Source organism: Chelmon rostratus, chromosome 1 (genome assembly GCF_017976325.1).
Source record: "Chelmon rostratus isolate fCheRos1 chromosome 1, fCheRos1.pri, whole genome shotgun sequence".
Lineage (NCBI taxonomy): Eukaryota > Metazoa > Chordata > Actinopteri > Chaetodontiformes > Chaetodontidae > Chelmon > Chelmon rostratus.
In genome coordinates this window covers 24,704,742-24,722,386 of record NC_055658.1, presented here as the reverse complement: position 1 = coordinate 24,722,386, position 17,645 = coordinate 24,704,742, and the positions used below count along the sequence as shown (strand labels likewise).

Sequence of the window (17,645 nt, the reverse complement as noted above, 5' to 3'; positions counted from 1 at the left end):
AGAGTTCCCACAGTGAAGCTCTCCAGGGGCATAGTGGCTGTTCTACCATGTTCCATGTTCCTAGGCCACTTACTCTGCAGACTGTCTTAGTTTTGAGTCATGTCCCACTAAATCAAATCCAACTGTCTTGGGAAACCCTAATGTACTCATAAGACAGGGAAAAGGTTGAATGAGGGTTTATTTGAAGACAGATTAGAAGATCAGTGCAGGTGATTCTTATCCAAAGTAACATCTCAGTGTGGTCCATTACAGATTACAGATGTCCTACTTAGCTGACTGTTACAACTACACGTTGTTGCACGTTCTCACATGACGCATTCAAAAGCTTTTTTCTTTCAGAGTTTTGCAGACTTCTCTGCAACACACCAATACCACTTTGTTCATAAACTTCACCCATGCAGATTAAAGAACCACCTTAAATAACAAAAGCATATGTATAGCATATACATATATTATATATATGTATATGCTTAAATATATTATAGCACTTAAAGACAGAATAATGGCAATATAAACATAACCTCAGTCACGTCAACCAATAATACAATTTTCAAAGTACACATACACTGTATGAGCTTAAATATTAAACATATCTAACATGCAATAACAAATATTTTACTAAATGTAAGTATGTGCTTAAGTGTCTCTTATAAGTAGATTCTGGTGCAAAACTGCAGAAATACTTGGAAATTAAACAATCAAATCTTCAAAAGCAGACTACAACATTAGACTTCCACTCACTGTCAAAGAAACTTGATACAATCTCCAGTTCAGGCATTTAGCATACGCTGTAATGCAGGACAAGATAAAGTCAATGCTACAATGCAGTACAAGATTATTCCTCAAGCATGACAGGGGTGAGCACTCACATTCTGTAACTGACAGCTCTGTGAAGTGAGACTCTTATGTGCATTCTTTGTTTGCGTTCACTGAATTATGTAAGTTGGCAATAACATGCACCCTGTGCCTCAGGTATTGAAACCACCACTGTCACAGGGGGTACATTTGGTGTCAATTATAGGTGGACAACAGGCATCAACCTAGAGGCTAGTGTCAGGTCGGAACCAGGGTTACTGAGTGTACCTGAGGTCTTCAATCAGCTAAGCAGACACTGTCTAGCTGTCTGTCCTTTGAACTTTTACTCACTGCTGTAAATCCTCTTCTTGGCCCTGCACAAGAGACTACACAGTCCAGTCAAGCACCCTACGCAATCAGTCCATGCCATTTGGCTCTCCTGTCCCAGACAAGAGTGCCTTCATCTCAAATATATCCGTTTTTCCTCTCCGGCATTCCAATAGGCGCCTTTCTGCCCTCTGAACATGAACAGACACGGCAATACAACCGAAGGAAAACATCCCGTCCATCATGTGCACAACACAATCTGGCCGTGAGAAATTCCACAATATGTGAAGAGACTAACACTTGAATGAGCAAAAAAAAAAAAGCGGCGCAGGCAGAGGATTTATGGGATCACAGTGTAGGTTACCTTTCTGGTATGTGGAGCTGAGGTTTTCAAATCACAGGCTTGCGCGTATTTCTGTCACATATATGATTTGACTCGACTTGCCTGTCCCGTGCCACACCACTAAACGATGTGGAGGGGAATTTTGGGGAAGTGAGCCCTCACAATGTCAAGCCCCAATGGCAGACGTCACCACTGCTCCTGTCTGATGTCTGTAATGTCAGACAGGAGCAGTGGACTACTGCAGCTGGACCCCTGGTGTGGTACCTCTGTGTCAACTGATAATGTGGTGCATCGCTGCAAATATGTCAGAGATTCTGCAAGTGCAAGGTGAGGAACCTTCACATATAGCTGTACTTGCAAAGCTGCATTAGCATTCACTCGCCACCCATTCCCCAGTGATGAACTCTCTGCTTTCAGCCTTTTGCTGCCAGCCAGCTTAAAAAAACCCAAAGCAAACCACTCACAGCCTTACAGTCTGGACTTTAAATGCTTACAAAACAAGACTTGAAACCATGACTCTCCCTGCACCTTTTGTTCCTAATGGTAGGGTTAAGCGAGAGGCATTGAGACTAAAGTACAAACTGAACTAAAATTTCCTCAGGCAAGGGGGTGCACGGGGAGAGGGTGGTGTTTTGGGTTATTTTTAGTCCTTAACGACCCTAACGTTCATGGCTGAACATATCACCGGAGGATAACGGGATGTTTAATGTGCTGTGCCTGAGGTTTCGTTGACATCATGTCACACGCAGCACAGGTGGCTAAAATGTTCACCAATTGGCGTTGATTGCGAACAACCTGTGGCACGTATTTAGCTTCGGAAACGAAGCAGCGGGGAAAGCATGAGAGGCATCGGGGTCACACGCTACGAGGGCATAACTGTCGTTAGCAGTTAGTCACGGATAAAACACCAAACAAACGTTAACACACAGACAAACACGAGCGAAGCCACGGAGCTAGCATGAGGGATTTCTAGCTTGTTCTAGCATGTAACTAGCAGCTGTTCGGTAAATCCCTCACCGGTCAGTCAGTCACTGCAACGGTTCATCATTTCGTACTTACCCCGCTTGTGGACGTCAAATCGGTCCTCACACACAACTTCGGCCGGCGTCGTCTACCGGTGTTGTTTCATCACAGTGCTGTCGGTGCCGAAAAGGTGAGCTGAACTGTGCGGGTGTTGTTTGTATTTTTTTTTTCTCTCACGGGTCTAACCGTTAGCTGTCCAACCGAGCGAGGCTTCCTCTGTCTGTCCGTCTGTCCGTCTGTCAGTCAGTCAGTCAGTGTGCCGAGCCGGCTGTGCGCTCCGCCGCCATCTTGGTTGTGATGGGAATCCGCCGTCCCCGGCCGCGCGCGCACACACACACTCTCACAGACACACACTCCCTCGCCTCTCTGGGTGGCAGTTTTACATCACAACCAGCCTCTCCCAGCAGGACGGATCTCATATAATCTACCTGATGCTGACAGTGCTCGCAATTCAATCAACTCAATGTCATCATTTATACTCGGTACTGTTTTTAATACAACTGGCCTAATTTCTGGTCTTGATTAAAGAAGTAGCTCCCCGTCATTGGATGATAACAGATTACTATAAACGAAAAATGTTAAGCCACTTTTGACCAACACCCTGGCTTCCATTTGTAAATCCGCCAGTGAATCTTTTAGAATTTGCTATTAATCCCATAATTTTCCCCTGAAGGTGAACTGTGTCCTCAGTCTGTATGGAAATCCACATTGGCCAAAATCATATGAATTGAATACAGTATAACTTGAAATATTGCACTTTTTCCTGGCAGTAAATATAGGCCTGGTTTTTGTTTTTAATTTGTTTTTTTTTTTAATCCAAAAGTTTCCAATGATACCAAACAGTCCCTTTTAATCATGATAGTGCTCCAAAACCTGATCCGCTTGGTACCACATCTAGTGGGTCCCGGTTTGTACTACATTACAATTCAGCACCCAGCACATGCAGCTCATGCCAACTGACAGATCAGAGTGACTTGTAAAGAAAATACCAATTGTACCAACAGCATCGTTAAACAATACAGATAAACAATGTTTCACAAGTCTTGAAGTGACTGAAAGTAAATGGAAAATATGCTCTACTGTCTCTCTAACAAGCAGCAGGCGTACGCCGACACCCAGTGCCAATGAAGGTGCATTCAGAGTGCACACAAAGCAAATTTACACCTTGTGTTAGTTCCAAATCCACTCACTGACTGGGGTGTTTTTGCAATCCACATTTATTTGGCCCAAACAGTGCTAACTATACAGCTAGCAACATATGAATCAACTGTGTGTGTGTGTGTGCAGAGTGTACTAGTGCTCTGGTGTGTTTGTAGAAACCTTTAATGCATCACAGGTTTGTGTTTTTCAGCTTGCTGTGGAGTTTTTCTGCCCCCAAGAGACCAAAAATCTGCAGCTTTATTAGAATAAGTTTGCATTAACTTCATATGCAATCGCTCTTCCTGCTCCTTCCCTTTCAGTCTGAACACACCTTAAGTGGACTGCTACCAAATTCAGCAGTTAAGCTGCTGTTCAGGATCAGCAGGTAATTAGTCACCCTTCTTAAGTGAAGTTTGAGCATTTTAACTAGCATGTCAGCCTGGACTCCCCACACTAAGTACTGTGATTCTGCAGCTCAGCCGTCAGTGCTTTAGAACTTTGTTTCATCATGCAAATTTTCAGAAAGAAAAGTTTCTTTGCCGTAATTATTCTTTTTAGTTAAGTGATTTAAAATGCATTGCAAAAACAATCATACAAAGGAAACAATCTGAAAAAAGTGTTTGCAACAAAGCATTTTGGCTTTGAGTTCCCTCTGTGAGAAAATGGATCATATGGAGGTTGAAAAGGAGGAATGTGTGTGAAATATTGTTCTACCTGACACTGTCGGTCAATGATGAATGTCAACGAGATCATTACTGAAGAGGGAATTGCATTTCCATCTCCAGAAGGTAAAAGTATGGTTTTGGATTGCATCCAAATACTCCCACTCAAAGAAAAAACAAGCTTTGTGCCTTCTGATGCTGCGCCATGTTGGGAAATATGTTTGTTCACCTCTTCTTGTTGGCTCTGGTGTTTCAGCATGAACCACAGAACAAGACCATGTGTCACAATCTCTTAGCAAGCTGCCTGATCTTGTTTGCGTGAGTTAGAGACAACATTAAAGAGAACATGTTAGTGCTTAAGACATCACAGAGCCTTGAAATGCTCAGTTCACATGTTTCAAGTAAAGGTCTGATCCATTTTGCAACAATGAGAAACAATTAATCACTGAAGCCCAACGATGCACCAAATTTGACACAATCATGTCATATATAAAAACAATGAAGAGAGGAAATAACACCCAATATTTTTCCCAACATATTAAAGTAATTTTGCAAAGACTAAAACAAAAACACATTGGAAACAAGAAAAGCGAGGATGTGAAATCCCATCTCTGGATGAGAGCCCCACGAGGCTTCATGAAATCCTCTCGCCTCAGGATAAAAAGTCAAAACATCAAAATTAGAAAATAACAGAAAAATATCAGACCCAGCAAGGAGAGAAATGGAACAAAAATAAATGCGTAAATCACATGCAATCAAATGCAAGCAATAGAAATGAGAATGATTCTAATGGTGATCATCATCGCACATCAAAGTGAGGGTGTGCATGTGTGTGTGTTATTCAAATGTCTTAGCAATTTTCTCATCAGATTTTAGCCTGTCCTTAAAGAGAGTTTATATGGGAGCACGAAAAATAATTATTCTGCATTTCATTTATTTTTATCTGTATTTTTATCCTCACCAACTGAGAAAAATATGTCTCTTTAGCCGCTAAATGTTCCACTAACTGTGTCTGTCTGCTGGTTGGTGCTGAGCTGTTGCAGCAGCATTCAGTGGGTTTATCTGAGCTTTTGTTGTTGCCCACTAAAAGAGGCTGAAAAAGAAGCTGAGGAGTTGGTGATAATTCTCTGTGGGTTCATCATTGTGTGCATGGCCATGTGTGGAGAAGACAGAGTGTAAACGAGGTGACTATTCTGCAGCACTGCAGTCAGCAGAAAGACTGGTGCTTTAAACCAGTGCTTTAAACCCTGATTCCTATGGAAGCCCAAGTGCTCGATATTAGACAAATAAGACTCTATAAAATAAATTACACGACTAAATACAGGTTACATATGGTTACATCTATGTGATGTAACCATGTAATATAATCAAAAGCAATTTTAAACCAAACAGGGCGAAGCCAGTCACACAACTGCCTGTTTGTCTTGACTTTGTGAGCTGCATTATGAAATAAAAAAACATTTTCAAAATAAAGATGAAATAAATTCGACGTGCCATAAACGCTGTTACTGTGAAAAGAAGCTGGATGAAGTAACATTTCACAATATGAAGTTTTTAAAATGTATTGGATTTTTTCTCAATTTCATAGTTGAAGTCTACATGATGTCTCTACTTGTTCATATGATTATTTCTTTCATATTGAACACTTGTACACACATTGAACTTTTAAATAATGTCTTGTTCATTAAAAATTCATATACTCTCACATGTGGTCATTTGATTTATCGTTAATATAAAAATGCTAATGTTTGCAGCTTTAAACGCCCAGGTGAAGAAGCTGCTACAATACAGCAAAGGCTTGTTTGTGCAACCTCATACGTCCTGTAGAACATTTTGATTTGGTATGATTGACCGTAGTCGTCGTTATAGTGCAGCCATCATAAATGAGAAAGCAGCGTTTGAGACTCATTTGACATAAGTGCTTAGTGCCCTCTGTCTGCTCTTTGTGGACGTGAAGTGAACGGGAAAAACCCAAGCAATCTCAAAAAGCACCAGAACTGCCCACATAATTGTGCGTTCGAACACGTCAAAGAGGGATGTCTGATAGCAGTCTGACCAGCAGTTTACCAGCAGACTTCAGTACAGCTGCTGCTATGGAGGCAACACTTTTAACATGTTTTGTTCAATCAAGTTGAAATAATGCCTGTGTTTAAGGTCCATGCATTATCAGTGTTTTAATCTCTTTAAAAGCTGAACGATCTCGACACATTTTCAAGTACTGGTGGCATTCATATGATTTAAGGCGTCTGCTGTCACTCTGTAGGCAGAGTGTTGACTGGAGTCCTGTCTGACTGCATCTCATCCTTGTTTTCATTTCTTTACTCACCTGAAACACACTCAGTTGAGGTGGACGAAACACTGTGAAGATGTGTGCATGTAATGTATCTGCCCTGTGATTAGCTGGCCAGAGTGTTTGCCTGCCTTGCACCCGGTGCATGATGGGATTGGCTCTAACTCCTTGTGTGCGAACTGAAAACGAATGGATGAATGATGCAAACTGACACATTCTCCAAACAGCATCCAAGTGCTGATCTGTACTGAATTATTCCACTGATTGCAAGTGACACCTCACTTATAGGTTGTTTGCTCATTTTTCCAGATGAATAAATTCAGTTTCGACTCCACTTTGTGTTGAATGGCAGAATATATGATGAAACTGGCTGAAACAGCTCGGGTGTGAGTAGGTGTGAGGTTTGCTCTGTGTCGGTGGGGATGGAGGATGGCAAAGTATTCCCACACAGTTATGCAAACTCATAAATCCTTTCAATTTACATTTCCCTATTATCTCAGAAGTTAGATGCACCAAAACTGGCAAACAGATCTTATGATTTTTAGAATAGAATTTTAAAATGTGCATACAGTAAGTGAATCAGTTAAAGCAGTAAAGGTTTACTTATTGTCTACTTATTTATTATTTTCTTGCTTTTTTCCCCTTACTATTACACTTCCTCCTTTGAAGTTGTAACACTGCAGATTTTGCCACTGTGGGATCAATAAAGGATTTTCTTATCTCTTATCATAAAGTCCATGTGTAAAGTTTAGTTGGTTTTTGGAGGCGGCTGCCTACACAACATCTGATGCCTCCTTCCAGACTCTCACAAGCTCAACTACATATTTAAAGCTGTTTTGGTTTATTTTGCACTGACAGAAAGAAACTCAGTGACTTCAAAGCTGCAGCTGCATTCTGAAGCCGCGTAATGATTATTTTAATGTTTCCAGACTGGCTTCAAAACACGTCTTCATTGTTAAAATGTGTTCAGATTTACAGTATATGAGCATACGTGGCCCATTTATTTGAAAATCAAAACAATTGTGTCTATTTTCTCTGTCTAAGTAGTCATTTCAGGATTAAATTCAGCTGTTTTATCCTTCAAAGTAGTTTATTTTGTGCCCTTTTAACCTTAATCCTTATATTAAAAAACATTCATTTTCATTTTAAGTTAAAAGGATGTGTTTCCTTGTGATTGCAAAGCAAAAAATATACTTTCATCCTGAGAGGATCTCGCATAAGACAATGAAATTATAATGTTAAATTTTGGGGAACTGCAATTTAAAGGATTTTTAAGCATTTTCTCACCTTTCTGTGGTCCTGCAGTGGAAATGATTTTAACCTTGGATGACATTCCTTGGCTTTTTAACAAATGACAGTAAAAATTAAATAAATTACACACATGCACAGAACTAATCACAGGTGAAACATTTGGATGTCATTGTTTCTCAGTCAGTTTAAAAGCCTTAGTCATGTTTCACTGCTGCCATCTACTGTATGATGCAGCCAAACACGGTTCCTTCAAACCCAACTTGCTGCATGCAAATGGTTTTGTGTGGAGGAACATCTGAAATACATTCGGTAATGACAAGTCAATCATCAGGCAGCTGCAGATACACACAGCAGCAGTTGACTTTAGGTAACTTTTGTTGCTCTTGTTGAATCTTTTCCTTAAATTTCAGACAGTTTCCATATTGCAGCAGTTGTTTGCTGAGCAGATGTCAACAGTTGCTTCACTGAGACATTAAAACACCACATATTATTGATCAAAAGTCAATATTGTGGATAATTACCCCCTGACTTTCCACTGCTAAATAGTATTATTTCAAGGTTGAAACATGCCACCTGGGGGCAGTAATCATTGTCCTGCTGATTACAACGAGCCTTCACGTAACGGATGGGAGACACCCGTCCGCTGCTACAATACAGCATAGTTAATGGTTTGAGTGGTGATTAACAGCTTGTGGCCTCTATTAGAAACACTGATGACTGCTGATAGGGTCTATTCAACAAAAAGTCTGTCATACAATGAATAACTGATGTTGGAGAAAACTCAGTGGTAGACATCATTTAGGGTAGCTTGGGAACCACAGGGCGGCTGGTTCACCTCCTGGGCACTGCCAATGTGCCCTTGAGCGAGCACCAAGCCCCTAACTGCTCATCTCTCCCCTCAGTTGCATGTCTGTGTGTCCTGTGTGTGCATGTCTGTATCTGCATTAACTGATTAATAAAGTAAAACAGGTCGTTTTGCTGGTGGACATTTCTCTGTGTGTGATCAGTAGGGTGTGATGAAGATTTGATTTGAGAGTTTAGAACCACTTTCCAATAAATCACCCTTTATAAAGACTTTATAATTTGCAGCTAATATAAAGCATTTATAAGTTGTAATTAATGGCTCAATTAGTGAATAATAAATTGTCAACTAATGCTGTGAAACCTTTGGCTTGTGTTTTTCCTCCATGATACTTGTGTTGTCTTTTTAGCTTATTATTTGATCAAGAAAACTTTATTACAGCTTATTAATATCTACAACATTAGACTTAATGCATTATTGTAAAAACTGTTTATTAAATGATATCTATTCTATAATTTATTAGCATTTGTAACTTCAGACCTGATGGCTTGGAATAACCAATGAGCGTTTATTAGGGCATTATAATGGGTTTTTTTTTTTTATAATAAGAATATGATAAATATTAGAACCTTGGCAACCCAAACACCTTTCTTATTAAAAACGTGTACCTGATCTATAAAGATTGATTTTTTTTTTTCAGCATTAAGAAAGCCTTAATTTACAACGTATAAACACTTGGAAAAGGGTGCCTCATTAGAAAGTGGTACCTTGACTCAATCCTCACTTATGTATTTTTTACAGTACAGTAACACCTTTGGGTGACAAGCTTTTTCAGGGTCCAATCAGATTGACTTGTTTATTAAATGATTGACCCTTGCTGATACACCTACCATAAGGCAGAGGTACCTGGCTGTTTTAGGCATCCCAAAAAAAAAAAAAAAAGAGTAAGGATAATTAAAGCTTTGTTGACATCTGGTTTCATCAGAGGAGAAACTGCTGCTAATGTTTGCTATGAGCTAAAATCCCTCTGCGTCCAGGCTCAACAAGATCAATTGCATGCAGACATTAGCTCCTGCAGCGGTAGTGATGGTGAAGCTGTGCCAACAGATGCTAAGAGCTGAGAGGGAGCCGAGATTAGAGGCAGTGATAATAAATAGTTCCCTGGTGCCCTCTAACAGAAAGGAACCTCTGTTCTGTAACGTGTTTCTCTATAACCCAGAACTGAACTAATTTTTTCATTTTTTTCTTTAGATTTCAGAGCCTGTTAACAGTGTTTAAAAACTTGACATTTTCAGTACACAGTTGCATCATGGGTTATAAAATCCCAGAGTGGTAAAATCCCCGTCCATTCCCGCTCCACAATCCCCGATAAGTATGTTGGAAAAGAAGATGAGGAGCATTATCCAGACACATTTCTACTATGTGATTATCGTTCTTTCAATCCCAGGATCCTGAGGAATTATGTCCATCTTGCATAATTCAGCACATAATAATAAACGTCCAATGCCACTGATTAGTGCCAAAGCAGGAAGTAGCAGAGAAGATGTTTAGAGGAAGAGGGGCTGCACACACACACATTGTGTTCTCATTTGGAAAAGTCTGTGTAACTACCTTTAAAGCTTTAAGCCCTTACTGTTCCAACAGCCCGCAAGGCTGTGGGAGAATTTATTGTTGTCTATTGGGCTTCATGCTACGTTCACATTTATACTCATATTACCAATTTAGCCAATTTAAATGACACCTCACTTGACCAATCACAATCTGCTATATGAACCCTGGCAGCCAGAGAAGCCAATAACAGCCTGAGTTGAACAGAAGGGCATCCTTTTTCTTCTTTGTTGTGAAGATCGAGCCAATTGTAGCCCATTTTGCAGATGACTGATGCTTCAAATAGCCAATGAAATTCTGAAAACATTGTTATGCCCCTTCAGTTTGGATGCTACACACAGTTTGCAGTGATAAACATAGTAAATGACCTCAATATAAAGATATATAACCAAAATATAGTATAGTTGCTACCTTTTTTGTCTGCAGTTTGCTGCTGGGCAGGTTGTGGACAGTCAATCAGTGTATCAGCTTGTCGCTGAAAACTGCTTAGAGCACTAAACCCTAAGCCCAAAATCAAAATAATGATATAAAAGAGGCTAAAAGGCTTTGTGGGGATGATTGGGGGATCTTCGCAAGTGCTAATCTAACCAGATTTTTAACCAGAATCTTACTTCATGGAACAACTGGTCAAACCCCAGTGTAAATTCAGACCATGTTTCATGGCTCTGTATTGTAATGTGCTTGTCACCGGGTGCCCACACTTCCACTGTAAGACAAGCTGTGCACACAGACACAGAGTTACTGGAATTTCTCCTCTCTGCTATTGATTTTCGGTGGGGTTTGCAAATGTTTACATGACTAGCAAGAGACATTCAAGCTTTTCAAATGATCCCCTTCCCTGCTCTCTCCTCCGTGCATTAGAGGCCAGGAGACAGGCAGGATGTGAGCCGGACGATAAGCTGCAGAGAGATGGAAAGGCTGTCGGGGAGTCTCTGATGCTCAGTCCGTCACTGTCTAATAACCCGCATGCAGGGAAAACTGTTGCAGCTTCTCTTGCCTTAATGTTTGCACGGTGGTCAAATTAGAATTAGTGCAGCCAAAATCACATATAGGATATGATGTCATGTAAGAGCTCCCAAAAGTACACGATTAAACCCACAGTTAATCAATACTCAGCCTGCGGTCTACAATGAAACACAGCAAACCACGCAGCTGCTCTTCTGGTCTGTATCTTCTAATGGTTGGCAGCTAAAGTATAATCAGGAGAAACCTGGCCAGACCACCGCTCCTCCATGGAGGCCACTATGATATTGAGCATACTTCTGGGCTTTAGTCATAGTTAGCATTGTGGCTCATTCATTCACTTATTTTAGAGCTATGTTCTTGATATGTAACGCAGAGCACCAAATACTGCATGATGGCAGAGACCATCATTCAGGTCATTGAATTAGTAACTTTTGTCTTTTGTTTGAATTTACAGACAAAAATAAAAGAAATAATCAAATCAGATAGAAAAACATTTCCAAACAGTTACCTTTGCACTGATATTTACAAGAAAAATTATTAAGACAAAAAATAAAAACAATTATGTGTGGAAAATTGTTACAGTCTATCAATCTGCTATTTTTAAAAGGTAATCCAAGATTGCGGCATATGTAGAAATATACCACTTCTATCCTAGTCACTGCATAGTGAAACAATACAAACAACAGAATGGGATGGATTGGGTGTCTGATTCAAAAGCTAAGTTTGCTGTAGAGTGTTTGCAGCCCTGTCTAAATCCTGCTTGCTTTTCACCACAAAGTGTGACAGATTTTGCTTGCTTGCTAACATAGAGAATGCTTCACGTTTAAATCAGCCACACTACTTATGCCTCTCAGGATTAATACAAACTTCAGCAGCAGAGCACAGAAATCAGCATCGAAACTCCCCCAACAAGAAAAAATAATACATTTCTGAGGTTCCGGTGCACCTTCAACTACATGCATCAATTGTAGCATCGGTTTGAGCAACTTTGTCAGCCCAAAGGAGTAATCTTTTGCATGTTTTTCTACGCCAGAAACACAAGCATCAACTCTGAATCCTGAGTAGCTGTTTCTTAGCTGGCTTTGACCTCTGACCTCTGACCCCCCCTCAGGAGGGGTGACAGGAAACAGAACTTCCTTTCTGGAGTCAATACAGTGTCACATTATTACACTGTCGGTCATAATTAAAGGATTTACTTTGAAGAAGGTTGTGGAGCTGCTCACACACACACACACACACTCACACACACTCACACACACAAACACACAAAACATACAGTACGAGACACAGAAACATGATAGCAGTGCTTTTACTGAGGATACTGAGGTGAATGTGATGTAAGACAAACGTTAGATCACATCATGACTCACATAAGTCTGAGTCGTGATCATCAGTTGTCAGTTGAAATATTTTGCTTTAACGAATGTCCCAGATGAGGTATGGAGGTTATTTGCTTCTCTGCAGTGTATTTCAGTTTCAGGAGCTCAGGTTTTAACATGACTAGTAGTGACTTCATGTTGTTGTTCTGTGAGGTTTCTCAGTGAAACTGCAGTGATATTACCAGGCTTTGAGTTCAGGGGCAGCTTGAGAGGATCCAGAAAGTCATTTAAATTAAACAGTCACCTTGGAGGTCGCACTTTTACGTTTTTTTACATTATAAAATTGATACTTTCCTCTCTGTACTGTATGTATAGAGCGAGAGCCAAAAGCACAACTCATAATTTTAACATTTCTGTTTGGAATAAACAAACTGTTAAATCAAACATTATAATTGTTGAGATTTGGAGGCGCAAACAGGCAGAGCCAGGCTAGCTGCTTCCCCCTGTTTAGAGTCTTTATGCTAAGCTAAGCTAATCACCTGAGTGGAATCGGTCTTCACAATAACCCTCAGCATGAGAGAGAATAAATGTTTTTCAGAAAATGTTGAGTTTTTCCTTTAAGGAATCCACAAGAAAGAGAAACTTGAGTTATTTAAGTAGTATCTCTTTGTGCTGCTGTCTTCATCATTTTTTTCTGTTCCCTCCATAAATAAATAACTTATTCAAGGATCAAGGGTCATTAATTACAAACAAACAAATTCTAGACAGCCACATTTTTCTCAAACCCACAGAGTTTTATTTGAATTGAAAAACCCAAAGTTTGCAAAGGAAGATAAAGCTAAGACACCTTTGGTGAATATTTCAGTCAGTGTGCACATCATACATCTTCTGTAAAGAGCTGGAACAACCTCATAGAGAATATACGTGATAGTGTCACACAGTGACTAAGATGTTTTTTCCAACCTTCAAGATACAAGAGTACAAAAAGACAAAACATGTATGATAAGAAGTCAAGAAACTAAAAGTCTAAATTTCCGTTTATTACAGTTAAATCAAATAAAGTGTGTGAGTCTTCATGTGAGGCTGTGTTTTTTAATATGAGGCGAGTGTGACGCTAATGAGGTTTAACTAGATTTCTGCTTTCTTGTGCTTGTGATTCAGTGACATGCGGCAGTAATGAGAAGTAATTATGTTATCTGGTTGGAGTTCCATCCTCTTCATCCTCTTAATATTGATTCAGATGCACTGCTGTGATGTCCTGTCAGGGTGTCTTTGCATGATGAGCTGATGGAGTGTAAAACAGTGTTGACTCACATCCTGCTGTCCTGCCTGAAAAAAAGGAAAATAAGATGCTGTTTCCAGTCTCGGTCAGCATGAAGTGTAATTACAGAACTGTGCATGCATGCTTCCGTCTGAAACAGTTTCCATCAGGCTGATCTCGCTTTTCATCAGTAAATGTTTGCAGAATTGTGGGTCGTTTGCATTAAAGTGACACTAAAAGGTTGCAAAAATACAGGCAAAGCAGCTCTGGTATTTAGATGCATAGCACATTTCAAACACCAAAGACATCACACACATCAAAGTGTTCACCAAATCAGTTCTCTAACTTATCCTTCAGAGCAGGTCTAACGATTCCCCCGTGAACAAGCACTTGGCAGTGAGGAAAAACTTCCTCTTAACAGGTAGAAACCTCGAACAGAACCTGGCTCTATGTGAGCCGCCATCTCCCACAATTCATTGGTTAATTAACTTGCATTAGTATGCCAAGTTATTAACATGCGTTAATGAGACATGAATGCGTGCAGATGGAGAAGGAGAGGAGCTTGGCGTATGATGGGTAGTCGACCAGCAGTCTAAGCTCATAGCAGCATAATTATGAGCTGGTCCAAGGCAAGCCTGAGCCAGTCCCAACTGTAACCATTACAAGCTTAGTCTTAAACGTAGAGAAAGTGTCTGCCTCTTGGTCTGGAAGTGGAAAATTTCTATCTTACCTTTATTTAACTGAAGGGAATTTAAGTGCACCCAGCTACTTGCTCGAAGCATCGATATAGTGAGTCTAAAGGACGCACAAGTGTTTACAGATTAGGCAGATTGGTTACAGTCCTCAGAGGTGGTTTCTAACAGCCCTTATATGAGCATTGAATAAACAGCTTGAGGAATAGCGAGGATATTTCCCTCAGAATTTAGTGGATCAATTGATTTGTAAATGAAATCAAACCAACTCAAAATTTAGGTATAAGTGAGTCTCATGGCCACAGCAAAACCAAACTAATAAAGCAAAAAGAACAACTGTGTGACCCGAGCATGAGATGAGTTCTGTGTATTTCCCCTTGGAGCTGCATTGAACAAAGCTAGCACAATAACTTCTGAAAATATAAAATTAAGGAGAGTTATTTAGCAGGGAGGAGTGGTGAAATGCGTTTCACTCCTCCACAGGTCCCATAGAGACTCGTTCTCTCATCCCCCTCTCCATCAGGCGTCCACCAGAGACTGTAAAAAATATCATCTGACAGTCTTTTTTTTAAAGTTTTTTGCAGTTTCAGCTGAACAGGATAGTGCTCATGATATCCAACAGCAGAGCACAAAACGCAGTCAACAAATCAGACCAATGGCCACGGCCACTGCAGGAAAATGCAAACATATACAGGAGATGCATTTGTGTAAGTTTATCCATGTACCAGTGCGTGTGTGTGTGTGTGTGTGTGTGTGTGTGTGTGTGTGTGTGTGAGTCCAGCGACTAGCCTGGCTTGGGTTACGCTCTTTCTAATATGACGGAGAGGAGAGAGCTTCATGGGTGCACCTTGCTTGCGGGAAGCAGAGCGGCTGCAGGCATAAATAAATTTCCCCCGAGAAAAGTCGATACAGGAGCTCACATGTCCACAGCAGATGAATATCCAAACCCGTCTGCATCTTAATGGCTGCAAAACAATGTGCACATGATACACACAAACATGAGCCGTCTTTATACGTGCAAGAGGCACTCGAACCCTTTACTTAAGTGAAAGCAGCAGTACCACAGGGAAAAGGGACATTCCAACAGTTTTGCAGACAAAATTTTACTTGTAAGGAACGTCTAAAGTAAAAGTACTCACTGCGAGTAAGGCAACAAGGAGGGTTTTTTTTGCAGAGGTAGTCAGAGGCAGTTATTTATTTCATTTACTATCATCAAGGTATAACATTAAACTCAGACATTTAAAACACATAGAAATATTCTTGAAATTCTGTACTCCTAAAGATGGAGCAACAGGAAATAGAATAAATCAATCATGAAGGCAGCGGAATAAATTATACAAGAAAATAAATTAGTAACACGTTATTATTATTGAGTGTTTTAATAAGGCATTTAAAATTATAATTCAAATCTTTATGTAAAATAAATGATATACACACTAGCAATGAAAAATCTAAATAAGTGGACTACCTGAGACTATAATACTGTATATTTTTAATCAGAATTCTGACTTTAGGGCCAATCAGGATGTAGGTATTGAAAATAAGCATTGCTACTGTGTGATTTTTACAGTAATTAATTCTTCAGTCAAACCTCAGCGGTGAAGTGTGAAGGTCGGCAGGTGAGCTACCTGTCCTACAACTACAAATACGGGGTCAAACTGAGCAAGACAACACTGCCTGATCCGAAACGAATGTCTGACGAATACATCTTAAGCCTGATTTCATGGTGGTATAACAGGAGAATGGCAAAAACACAATATCTTGGTAACGATATATGGGAGGCTGTGACTCTGCAGGTAGGGGATGTCTTCAACTGATTGGCCTGACCTCCACATGTTGAAGTGTCCTTGGGCAAGACACTGAATCACAGGTTGCATCTGGCATGAAAGCATATTTCAAATCAAATGTGCGGATCATAAAATCAGATGTTCATGCTGCGTTGGGCGGGGCCCAGTTCACCAGTGATCCGCTGTGGTGGACCCTGAAAGAAGAGAGAAATAACATAAGAAGAAGTAATAGTAACATAACATTAAGAATTAAACATGCACAAATGGAGGCAAATGTCAGGTTGCTGCATAGACAAAAAAAAGGTGGAATATTTCTTTAAGACAGATGTAACGAGACCCCGTGGTATCTAAAGTGAGAGGTGCAGCACTGCTGCTGATCAGAGGAGTCTTCTGATACAGATCAATGGAAACAGCTGAGACCAGTGGAGCCAGAGACTCCCTACTGATTCAATTTACCATCTCTGTAATTCACATGATCGTACCGCCTATCAGCCGACACACACACACACACACACACATACACACACACACACACACACAAAGAGGCAATGGTGGGATGCTTCAAGGACGAATGCATTCACAAAAATGGTGGGCTAAAGGCAGCACAGAAGTAAAACACAAGTGAACCAGATTATTACCATTTACAACGAAGAGTAAATGTGTGGTAGTTAAAAACCTCCATGGTCAAATGTGGCTCGGATTCAATCAGGTTCCAAACCACCTGAGATCCTGCAGACAGGTGAGCCTGGAGTCAGGGGCTGTGTCCCATTTCTTAAAAAGGCCTCCTCCCCCTTCTTTGACTGCAGTGCTGTCATATTTTCACCAGACAACATACTGATCTGAAAACCCCCATATTACGTTCAATAACAATGTTTTTAAAATTTCAAAGTTCAAAGTTCAATCAATAAAAAGCTTTATTAAAGGGGCACTTCACCAAAATCGAAAATACAATGCACACCAAAAAAATCTAGATGCATAAACAGCACTACAGGTAAGAAGAAAAAGAAATATTTTTGACTTTGACGTGGTTAATGTTAATAAAAATGTACATCTACACCCTCAATTTCAGCTTGCAACATACAAGGAACAGTACTTCCTGCATTTGCATGGAACTTTGGCATCGTTTGTGCATTGTGAGATGCAGAATCGTCCCATATGCATGTAATTCTTGGGGATGCTGAGCTGCATCAACTGTAAGGAAGCTTCAAAGAAACACAAAAGTGTGTCAGGAATTTTTTGCCTCAAAATTGGAAAGCCTAATGGCCTTTTCTCCGAGCCTCTATAGAATTGTACAGAGCTGCAAACAGACATGTTCTTCCTCCATGGTGTCTTCTGACTTGCCATTTGTTCATGGTTCAGATTATATGGTATGAATTCAC

The 17,645-nt window shown here is 40.2% G+C and overlaps 1 protein-coding gene across 1 annotated transcript in view; it reads right to left on the bottom strand.

Moving 5' to 3' along the window:
* LOC121622336 (C-myc promoter-binding protein-like) overlaps nucleotides 1-2,618 on the bottom strand; it is a 66,023-nt gene extending 63,405 nt beyond the window's left edge. Inside the window, exon 1 of the mRNA XM_041959572.1 lies at nucleotides 2,525-2,618. The gene's annotated coding sequence lies outside the window, so the exon portion shown is untranslated. The remainder of the gene's footprint in view (nucleotides 1-2,524) is intronic.
* Nucleotides 2,619-17,645: the final 15,027 nt, after the last annotated feature.